The sequence below is a fragment of the Aegilops tauschii genome, chromosome 3 (assembly GCF_002575655.3).
Source record: "Aegilops tauschii subsp. strangulata cultivar AL8/78 chromosome 3, Aet v6.0, whole genome shotgun sequence".
Lineage (NCBI taxonomy): Eukaryota > Viridiplantae > Streptophyta > Magnoliopsida > Poales > Poaceae > Aegilops > Aegilops tauschii.
In genome coordinates, this window is record NC_053037.3 from 46,135,776 (window position 1) to 46,145,605 (window position 9,830).

The following is a 9,830-nucleotide window of genomic DNA, read 5'->3' on the forward strand; positions in this document are numbered from 1 at the left end:
CGGATACAGTAGGAGTGCTTTGGGTGTGCCAAACGTCACAACGTAACTGGGTGACTATAAAGGTGCATTACGGGTATCTCCGAAAGTGTCTGTTGGGTTGGCACGGATCGAGACTGGGATTTGTCACTCCGTGTGACGGAGAGGTATCTCTAGGCCCACTCGGTAATGCATCATCATAATGAGCTCAATGTGACTAAGGCGTTAGTCACGGGATCATGAATTGCGGTACGAGTAAAGAGACTTGCCGGTAACGAGATTGAACTAGGTATTGGGATACCGACGATCGAATCTCGGGCAAGTAACATACCGATTGACAAAGGGAATTGCATACGGATTGATTGAATCCTCGACACCGTGGTTCATCCGATGAGATCATCGTGGAGCATGTGGGAGCCAACATGGGTATCCAGATCCCGCTGTTGGTTATTGACCGGAGATGCGTCTCAGTCATGTCTGCATGTCTCCCGAACCCGTAGGGTCTACACACTTAAGGTCCGGTGACGCTAGGGTTGTAGAGATATGTGTATGCGGAAACCCGAAAGTTGTTCGGTGTCCCGGATGAGATCTCGGACGTCACGAGAGGTTCCGGAATGGTCCGGAGGTGAAGAATTATATATAGGAAGTCAAGTTTCGGCCACCGGGAGAGTTTCGGGGGTTACCGGTATTGTACCGGGACCACCGGAAGGGTCCCGGGGGTCCACTGGGTGGGGCCACCTATCCCGGAGGGCCCCGTGGGCTGAAAGTGGAAGGGAACCAGCCCCTAGTGGGCTGGGGCGCCCCCCTTGGGCCTCCCCCCATGCGCCTAGGGTTGGAAACCCTAGGGAGGGGGACCTTCCCCCTTGCCTTGGGGGGCAAGGCACCCCTTCCCCCCCCACTTGGCCGCCGCCCACCCCCCCCCCCCCTTGAGATCCCATCTCTTGGGGCTGGCGCACCCCCCCAGGGGCCTATATAAAGGGGGGGAGGGAGGGCAGCACACTACAGCCTTTGGCGCCTCCCTCCTCCCCTGCAACACCTCTCTCTCTCTCGCAGAAGCTCGGCGAAGCCCTGCCGGAGACCCGCTACATCCACCACCACGCCGTCGTGCTGTTGGATCTCCATCAACCTCTCCTCCCCCCTTGCTGGATCAAGAAGGAGGAGACGTCGCTGCACCGTACGTGTGTTGAACGCGGAGGTGTCGTACGTTCGGCACTCGGTCATCGGTGATTTGGATCACGGCGAGTACGACTCTGTCATCCACGTTCATTGGAACGCTTCCGCTCGCGATCTACAACGGTATGTAGATGCACTCCCTTCCCCTCGTTGCTAGTAGACTCCATAGATGCATCTTGGTGAGCGTAGGAAAATTTTAAAATTATGCTACGATTCCCAACAGGTGCTTCACCTAGCGGTGCTTCTAGGACATAATCTTTCTTGGCAGCTATGAGGATGATCCTCAGGTTCTGGACCCAGTCCGTATAGTTGCTGCCATCATCTTTCAGCTTGGTTTTCTCTAGGAACGCGTTGAAGTTGAGGACAACGTGGGCCATTTGATCTACAAGACATATTGTAAAGATTTTAGACTAAGTTCATGATAATTAAGTTCATCTAATCAAATTACTCAATGAACTCCCACTCAGATAGACATCCCTCTAGTCATCTAAGTGAAACATGATCCGAGTTAACTAGGCCGTGTCCGATCATCACGTGAGACGGACTAGTCAAGATCAGTGAACATCTCCATGTTGATCATATCTTCTATACGACTCATGCTCGACCTTTCGGTCCTCCGTGTTCCGAGGCCATGTCTGTACATGCTAGGCTCGTCAAGTCAACCTAAGTGTATTGCGTGTGTCCCGAGGCCATGTCTGTACATGCTAGGCTCGTCAACACCCGTTGTATGCGAGCGTTAGAATCTATCACACCCGATCATCACGTGGTGCTTCAAAACAACGAACCTTCGCAACGGTGCACAGTTAGGGGGAACACTTTCTTGAAATTATCATAAGGGATCATCTTACTTACTACCGTCGTTCTAAGAAAATAAGATGCAAAAACATGATAAACATCACATGCAATCAAATAGTGACATGATATGGCCAATATCATTTTGCTCCTTTGATCTCCATCTTCGGGGCACCATGATCATCTTCGTCACCGGCATGACACCATGATCTCCATCATCATGATCTCCATCATTGTGTCTTCATGAAGTTGTCACGCCAACAATTACTTCTACTTCTATGGCTAACGCGTTTAGCAACAAAGTAAAGTAATTTACATGGTGTTATTCAATGACACGCAGGTCATGCAAAATAATAAAGACAACTCCTATGGCTCCTGCCGGTTGTCATACTCATCGACATGCAAGTCGTGATTCCTATTACAAGAATATGATCAATCTCATACATCACATATCATTCATCACATCTTCTGGCCATATCACATCACATAGCACATGCTGCAAAAACAAGTTAGACGTCCTCTAATTGTTGTTGCAAGTTTTTACGTGGCTTGTATAGGTTTCTAGCAAGAACGTTTCTTACCTACGTAAAACCACAACGTGATATGACAATTTCTATTTACCCTTCATAAGGACCCTTTTCATCGAATCCGTTCCGATTAAAGTGGGAGAGACAGACACCCGCTATCCACCTTATGCAACTAGTGCATGTCAGTCGGTGGAACATGTCTCACGTAAGCGTACGTGTAAGGTCGGTCCGGGCCGCTTCATCCCACAATACTGCCGAAACAAGATAAGACTAGTAGCGGCAAGAAGAATTGGCAACATCTACACCCACAACTGCTTTGTGTTCTACTCATGCATAGTAACTACGCATAGGCCTGGCTCATGATGCCACTGTAGGGGATCGTAGCAGAATTTTGAAATTTTCTACGCATCACCAAGATCCATCTATGGAGTATACTAGCAACGAGGGGAAGGGAGTGCATCTACATACCCTTGTAGATCGCGAGCGGAAGCGTTCCAATGAACGGGGTTGACAGAGTCGTACTCGCCGTGATCCAAATCACCGATGACCGAGTGCCGAACGGACGGCACCTCCACGTTCAACACACGTACGGAGCAGCGACGTCTCCTCCTTCTTGATCCAGCAAGGGGAAAGGAGAGGTTGATGGAGATCCAGCAGAACGACGGCGTGGTGGTGGATGTAGCGGGATCTCGGCAGGGCTTCGCCAAGCTTCTGCGAGAGGGAGAGGTGTTGCAGGGGAGGAGGGAGGCGCCAAAGGCTGTTATCCTGCTGCCCTCCCTCCCCCCACTATTTATAGGACCCCTGGAGGGGGGGCGCCGGCCCTGGAACCCATCTGCATGGGGGGGCGCCGGCCCTGGAACCCATCTGCATGGGGGAGCTAGTCAACTAGAGGCTTACTAGGGACACGTTGTGGTCTATGTATTCACACATGTAATACGATTTCCGGATAACACACTTATAGCATGAACAATAGGCAATTACCATGAACAAAGAAATATAATAATAACCATTTATTATTGCCTCTAGGGCATATTTCCAACACAGGTGTCATAAGAGACATGTTGCAGTCCTAAGCAGAGTCTGTCATATACCGAGCGAGCCGTGTAAACACCCGAAGCATCGCACAGCCAGGTGAACACTGTTGGGAATCGTAGCATAATTTTAAAATTTTCCTACGGTCACCAAGATGCATCTATGGAGTCTACTAGCAACGAAGGGAAGGGAGTGCATCTACATACCGTTGTAGATCGCGAGCGGAAGCGTTCCAATGAACGTGGATGACGGAGTCGTACTCGCCGTGATCCAAATCACCGATGACCGAGTGCCGAATGTACGGCACCTCCGCGTTCAACACACGTACGGTGCAGCAACGTCTCCTCCTTTCTTGATCCAGCAAGGGGGGAGGAGAGGTTGATGGAGATCCAACAGCACGACGGCGTGGTGGTGGATGTAGCGGCTCTCCGGCAGGGCTTCGCCGAGCTTCTGCGCGAGAGAGAGAGGTGTTGTAGGGGAGGAGGCAGGCGTCAAAGGCTGTAGTCTTCTGCCCTCCCTCCCCCCCCCCTTTATATAGGCCCCCAAGGGGGGTGCGCAGCCCTTGGAGATGGGATCTCCAAGGGTGGGGCGGCGGCCAAGGGGGGAAGGGGTTGCCTTGCCCCCCAAGGCAAGGGGGAACTCCCCCCCCCCCTTAGGGTTCCCAACCCTAGGCGCATGGGGGGGAGGCCCAAAGTGGCGCCCCAGCCCATTAGGGGCTGGTTCCCCTCCACTTTCAGCCTACAGGGCCCTCCGGGACAGGTGGCCCCACCCGGTGGACCCCCGGGACCCTTCCGGTGGTCCCGGTACAATACCGATAACCCCCGAAACTTTCCCGGTGGCCAAAACTGGACTTCCTATATATAATTCTTCACCTCCGGACCATTCCGGAACCTCTCGTGACGTCCGGGATCTCATCCGGGACTCCGAACAACTTTCGGGTTTCCGCATACATATATCTCTACAACCCTAGCGTCACTGGACCTTAAGTGTGTAGACCCTACGGGTTCGGGAGACATGCAGACATGACCGAGACGCCTCTCCGGTCAATAACCAACAGCGGGATCTGGATACCCATGTTGGCTCCCACATGTTCCACGATGATATCATCGGGTGAACCACAGTGTCGAGGATTCAATCAATCCGTATGCAATTCCCTTTGTCAATCGGTATGTTACTTGCCCGAGATTCGATCGTCGGTATCCCAATACCTAGTTCAATCTCGTTACCGACAAGTCTCTTTACTCGTACCGCAATGCATGATCCCGTGACTAACGCCTTAGTCACATTGAGCTCATTATGATGATGCATTACCGAGTGGGCCCAGAGATACCTCTCCGTTTACACGGAGTGACAAATCCCAGTCTCGATCCGTGCCAACCCAACAGACACTTTCGGAGATACCCGTAATGTACCTTTATAGTCACCCAGTTACGTTGTGACGTTTGGCACACCCAAAGCACTCCTACGGTATCCGGGAGTTGCACGATCTCATGGTCTAAGGAAAAGATACTTGACATTGGAAAAGCTCTAGCAAACGAAACTACACGATCTTTTATGCTATGCTTAAGTTGGGTCTTGTCCATCACATCATTCTCCTAATGATGTGATCCCGTTATCAATGACATCCTATGTCCATAGTCAGGAAACCATGACTATCTGTTGATCAACGAGCTAGTCAACTAGAGGCTTACTAGGGACAGGTTGTGGTCTATGTATTCACACATGTATTACGATTTCCGGACAATACAATTATAGCATGAATAATAGACTATTATCATGAACACAGAAATATAATAATAACCATTTATTATTGCCTCTAGGGCATATTTCCAACAGTCTCCCACTTGCACTAGAGTCAATAATCTAGTTACATTGTGATGAATCGAACACCCATTGCGTCCTGGTGTTGATCATGTTTTGCCCTAGGGAGAGGTTTAGTCAACGGATCTGCTACATTCAGGTCCGTGTGTACTTTACAAATATCTATGTCTCCATTTTGAACACTTTCACGAATGGAGTTGAAGCGACGCTTGATATGCCTGGTCTTCCTGTGAAACCTGGGCTCCTTCGCAAGGGCAATAGCTCCAGTGTTGTCACAGAAGAGAGTCATTGGGCCCGACGCATTGGGAATCACCCCTAGGTCGGTAATGAACTCCTTCATCCAGACTGCTTCCTGTGTTGCCTCCGAGGCTGCCATGTATTCCGCTTCACATGTAGATCCCGCCATGACGCTTTGCTTGCAACTGCACCAGCTTACTGCTCCTCTATTCAAAATATACACGTATCCGGTCTGTGACTTTGAGTCATCCGGATCTGTGTCGAAGCTAGCGTCGTCGTAACCCTTTACGACGAGCTCTTCGTCACCTCCATAAACGAGAAACATATCCTTAGTCCTCTTCAGGTACTTCAGGATATTCTTGACCGCTGTCCAGTGTTCCTTGCCGGGATTACTTTGGTACCTTCCTACCAAACTTACGGCAAGGTTTACATCAGGTCTGGTACACAGCATGGCATACATAATAGACCCTATGGCCGAGGCATAGGGGATGACACTCATCTCTTCTATATCTTCTGCCGTGGTCGGGCATTGAGCCGTGCTCAATTGCACTCCTTGCAATACAGGCAAGAACCCCTTCTTGGACTGATCCATACTGAACTTCTTCAATATCTTGTCAAGGTATGTACTCTGTGAAAGACCAATGAGGCGTCTTGATCTATCTCTATAGATCTTGATGCCTAATATGTAAGCAGCTTCTCCAAGGTCCTTCATTGAAAAACACTTATTCAAATAGGCCTTTATACTTTCCAAGAATTCTATATCATTTCCCATCAACAATATGTCATCCACATATAATATGAGAAATGCTACAGAGCTCCCACTCACTTTCTTGTAAACACAGGCTTCTCCATAAGTCTGTGTAAACCCAAACGCTTTGATCATCTCATCAAAGCGAATGTTCCAACTCCGAGATGCTTGCACCAGCCCATAGATTGAGCGCTGGAGCTTGCACACTTTGTTAGCATTCTTAGGATCGACAAAACCTTCCGGCTGCATCATATACAACTCTTCCTTAAGGAAGCCGTTAAGGAATGCCGTTTTGACGTCCATCTGCCATATCTCATAATCATAGTATGCGGCAATTGCTAACATGATTCGGACGGACTTCAGCTTCGCTACGGGTGAGAAAGTCTCATCGTAGTCAACCCCTTGAACTTGTCGATAACCCTTAGCGACAAGTCGAGCTTTGTAGATGGTCACATTACCATCCGCATCCGTCTTCTTCTTAAAGATCCATTTGTTTTTTATGGATCGTCGCTCATCGGGCAAGTCAGTCAAAGTCCATACTTTGTTTTCATACATGGATGCTATCTCGGATTTCATGGCTTCTAGCCATTTGTCGGAATCCGGGCCCGCCATCGCTTCTTCATAGTTCGAAGGTTCACCGTTGTCTAACAACATGATTTCCAGGACAGGGTTGCCGTACCACTCTGGTGTGGAACGTGTCCTTGTGGACCTACGAAGTTCAGCAACTTGATCCGAAGCTTCATGATCATCATCATTAACTTCCTCCCCAGTCGGTGTAGGCACCACAGGAACATTTTCCCGCGCTGCGCTACTTTCCGGTTCGGAAGGGGTGACTATCACCTCATCAAGTTCCACTTTCCTCCCACTCAATTCTTTCGAGAGAAACTCCTTCTCTAGAAAGGACCCGTTCTTGGCAACGAAGATCTTGCCTTCGGATCTGAGGTAGAAGGTATACCCAATAGTTTCCTTAGGGTATCCTATGAAGACGCATTTTTCCGATTTGGGTTCGAGCTTTTCAGGTTGAAGTTTCTTGACATAAGCATCGCATCCCCAAACTTTTAGAAACGACAGCTTAGGTTTCTTCCCAAACCAAAATTCATACGGTGTCGTCTCAACGGATTTAGACGGTGCCCTATTTAAAGTGAATGCGGCAGTCTCTAAAGCATAACCCCAAAATGAGAGCGGCAAATCGGTAAGAGACATCATAGATCGCACCATATCTAATAGAGTGCGATTACGACGTTCGGACACACCATTTCTCTGAGGTGTTCCAGGCGGCGTGAGTTGTGAAACTATTCCACATTTCCTTAAGTGTGTACCAAATTCGTGACTTAAATATTCTCCACCACGATCTGATCGTAAGAATTTTATTTTTCTGTCACGTTCATTCTCGACTTCACTCTGAAATTCCTTGAACTTTTCAAAGGTTTCAGACTTGTGTTTCATTAGGTAGACATACCCATATCTACTTAAATCATAAGTGAGAGTGAGAACATAACGATATCCTCCACGAGCCTCAACACTCATTGGACCGCACACATCGGTATGTATGATTTCCAATAAGTTGGTTGCTCGCTCCATTGTTCCGGAGAACGGAGTCTTGGTCATCTTACCCATGAGGCATGGTTCGCACGTGTCAAATGATTCGTAATCAAGAGACTCCAAAAGTCCATCTGCATGGAGCTTCTTGATGCGCTTGACACCAATGTGACCAAGGCGGCAGTGCCACAAGTATGTGGGACTATCTTTATCAACTTTATATCTTTTGGTATTCACACTATGAACATGTGTAGCATTACGTTCGAGATTCATCAAAAATAAACCATTGACCAGCGGGGCATGACCATAAAACATATCTCTCAAATAAATAGAACAACCATTATTCTCAGATTTAAATGAGTAGCCATCTCGAATTAAACGAGATCCAGATACAATGTTCATGCTCAAAGCTGGCACTAAATAACAATTATTGAGGTTTATAACTAATCCCGTGGGTAGATGCAGAGGTAGCGTGCCGACGGCGATCACATCGACCTTGGAACCATTCCCGACGCGCAACGTCACCTCGTCTTTTGCCAGTCTCCGTTTATTCCGTAGTTCCTGATTTGAGTTACAAATATGAGCAACCGCACCGGTATCAAATACCCAGGAGCTACTACTGGTAAGGTACACATCAATTACTTGTATATCACATATACCTTGGGTGTTGCCGGCCTTCTTCTTGTCCGCTAAATATTTGGGGCAGTTCCGCTTCCAGTGACCACTTCCCTTGCAATAAAAGCACTCAGTCTCGGGCTTGGGTCCATTCCTTGACTTCTTCCCGGTAACTGGCTTACCAGGCGCGGCAACTCCCTTGCCGTCCTTCTTGAAGTTCTTCTTACCCTTGCCCTTCTTGAACTTAGTGGTTTTATTCACCATCAACACTTGATGTTCTTTTCTGATCTCTACCTCAGCTGATTTCAGCATTGAATACACCTCGGGAATGGTCTTTTCCATCCCCTGCATATTGTAGTTCATCACAAAGCTCTTGTAGCTTGGTGGAAGCGACTGGAGGATTCTGTCAATGACCGCGTCATCCGGAAGATTAACTCCCAGTTGAGACAAGCGGTTGTGCAACCCAGACATTCTGAGTATGTGCTCACTAACAGAACTGTTCTCCTCCATTTTACAGCTGAAGAACTTGTCGGAGACATCATATCTCTCGACCCGGGCATGAGCTTGAAAAACCGGTTTCAGCTCCTCGAACATCTCATATGCTCCATGTTTCTCAAAACGCTTTTGGAGACCCGGTTCTAAGCTGTAAAGCATGCCGCACTGAACGAGGGAGTAATCATCAGCACGCTGCTGCCAAGCGTTCATAACGTCTTGGTTCTCAGGGATTGGTGCTTCACCTAGCGGTGCTTCTAAGACATATTCTTTCTTGGCTGCTATGAGGATGATCCTCAGGTTCCGGACCCAGTCCGTATAGTTGCTGCCATCATCTTTCAGCTTGGTTTTCTCTAGGAACGCGTTGAAATTGAGGACAACGTGGGCCATTTGATCTACAATACATAGTGTAAAGATTTAGACTAAGTTCATGATAATTAAGTTCATATAATCAAATTATTTAATGAACTCCCACTCAGATAGACATCCCTCTAGTTATCTAAGTGAAACATGATCCGAACTCAACTAGGCCGTGTCCGATCATCACGTGAGACGGACTAGTCAAGATCGGTGAACATCTCCATGTTGATCGTATCTTCTATACGACTCATGCTCGACCTTTCGGTCCTCCGTGTTCCGAGGCCATGTCTGTACATGCTAGGCTCGTCAAGTCAACCTAAGTGTATTGCGTGTGTTCCGAGGCCATGTCTGTACATGCTAGGCTCGTCAACACCCGTTGTATTCGAACGTAAGAATCTATCACACCCGATCATCACGTGGTGCTTCGAAACGACGAACCTTCGCAACGGTGCACAGTTAGGGTGAACACTTTCTTGAAATTATTATAAGGGATCATCCTATTTGCTACCGTCGTTCTA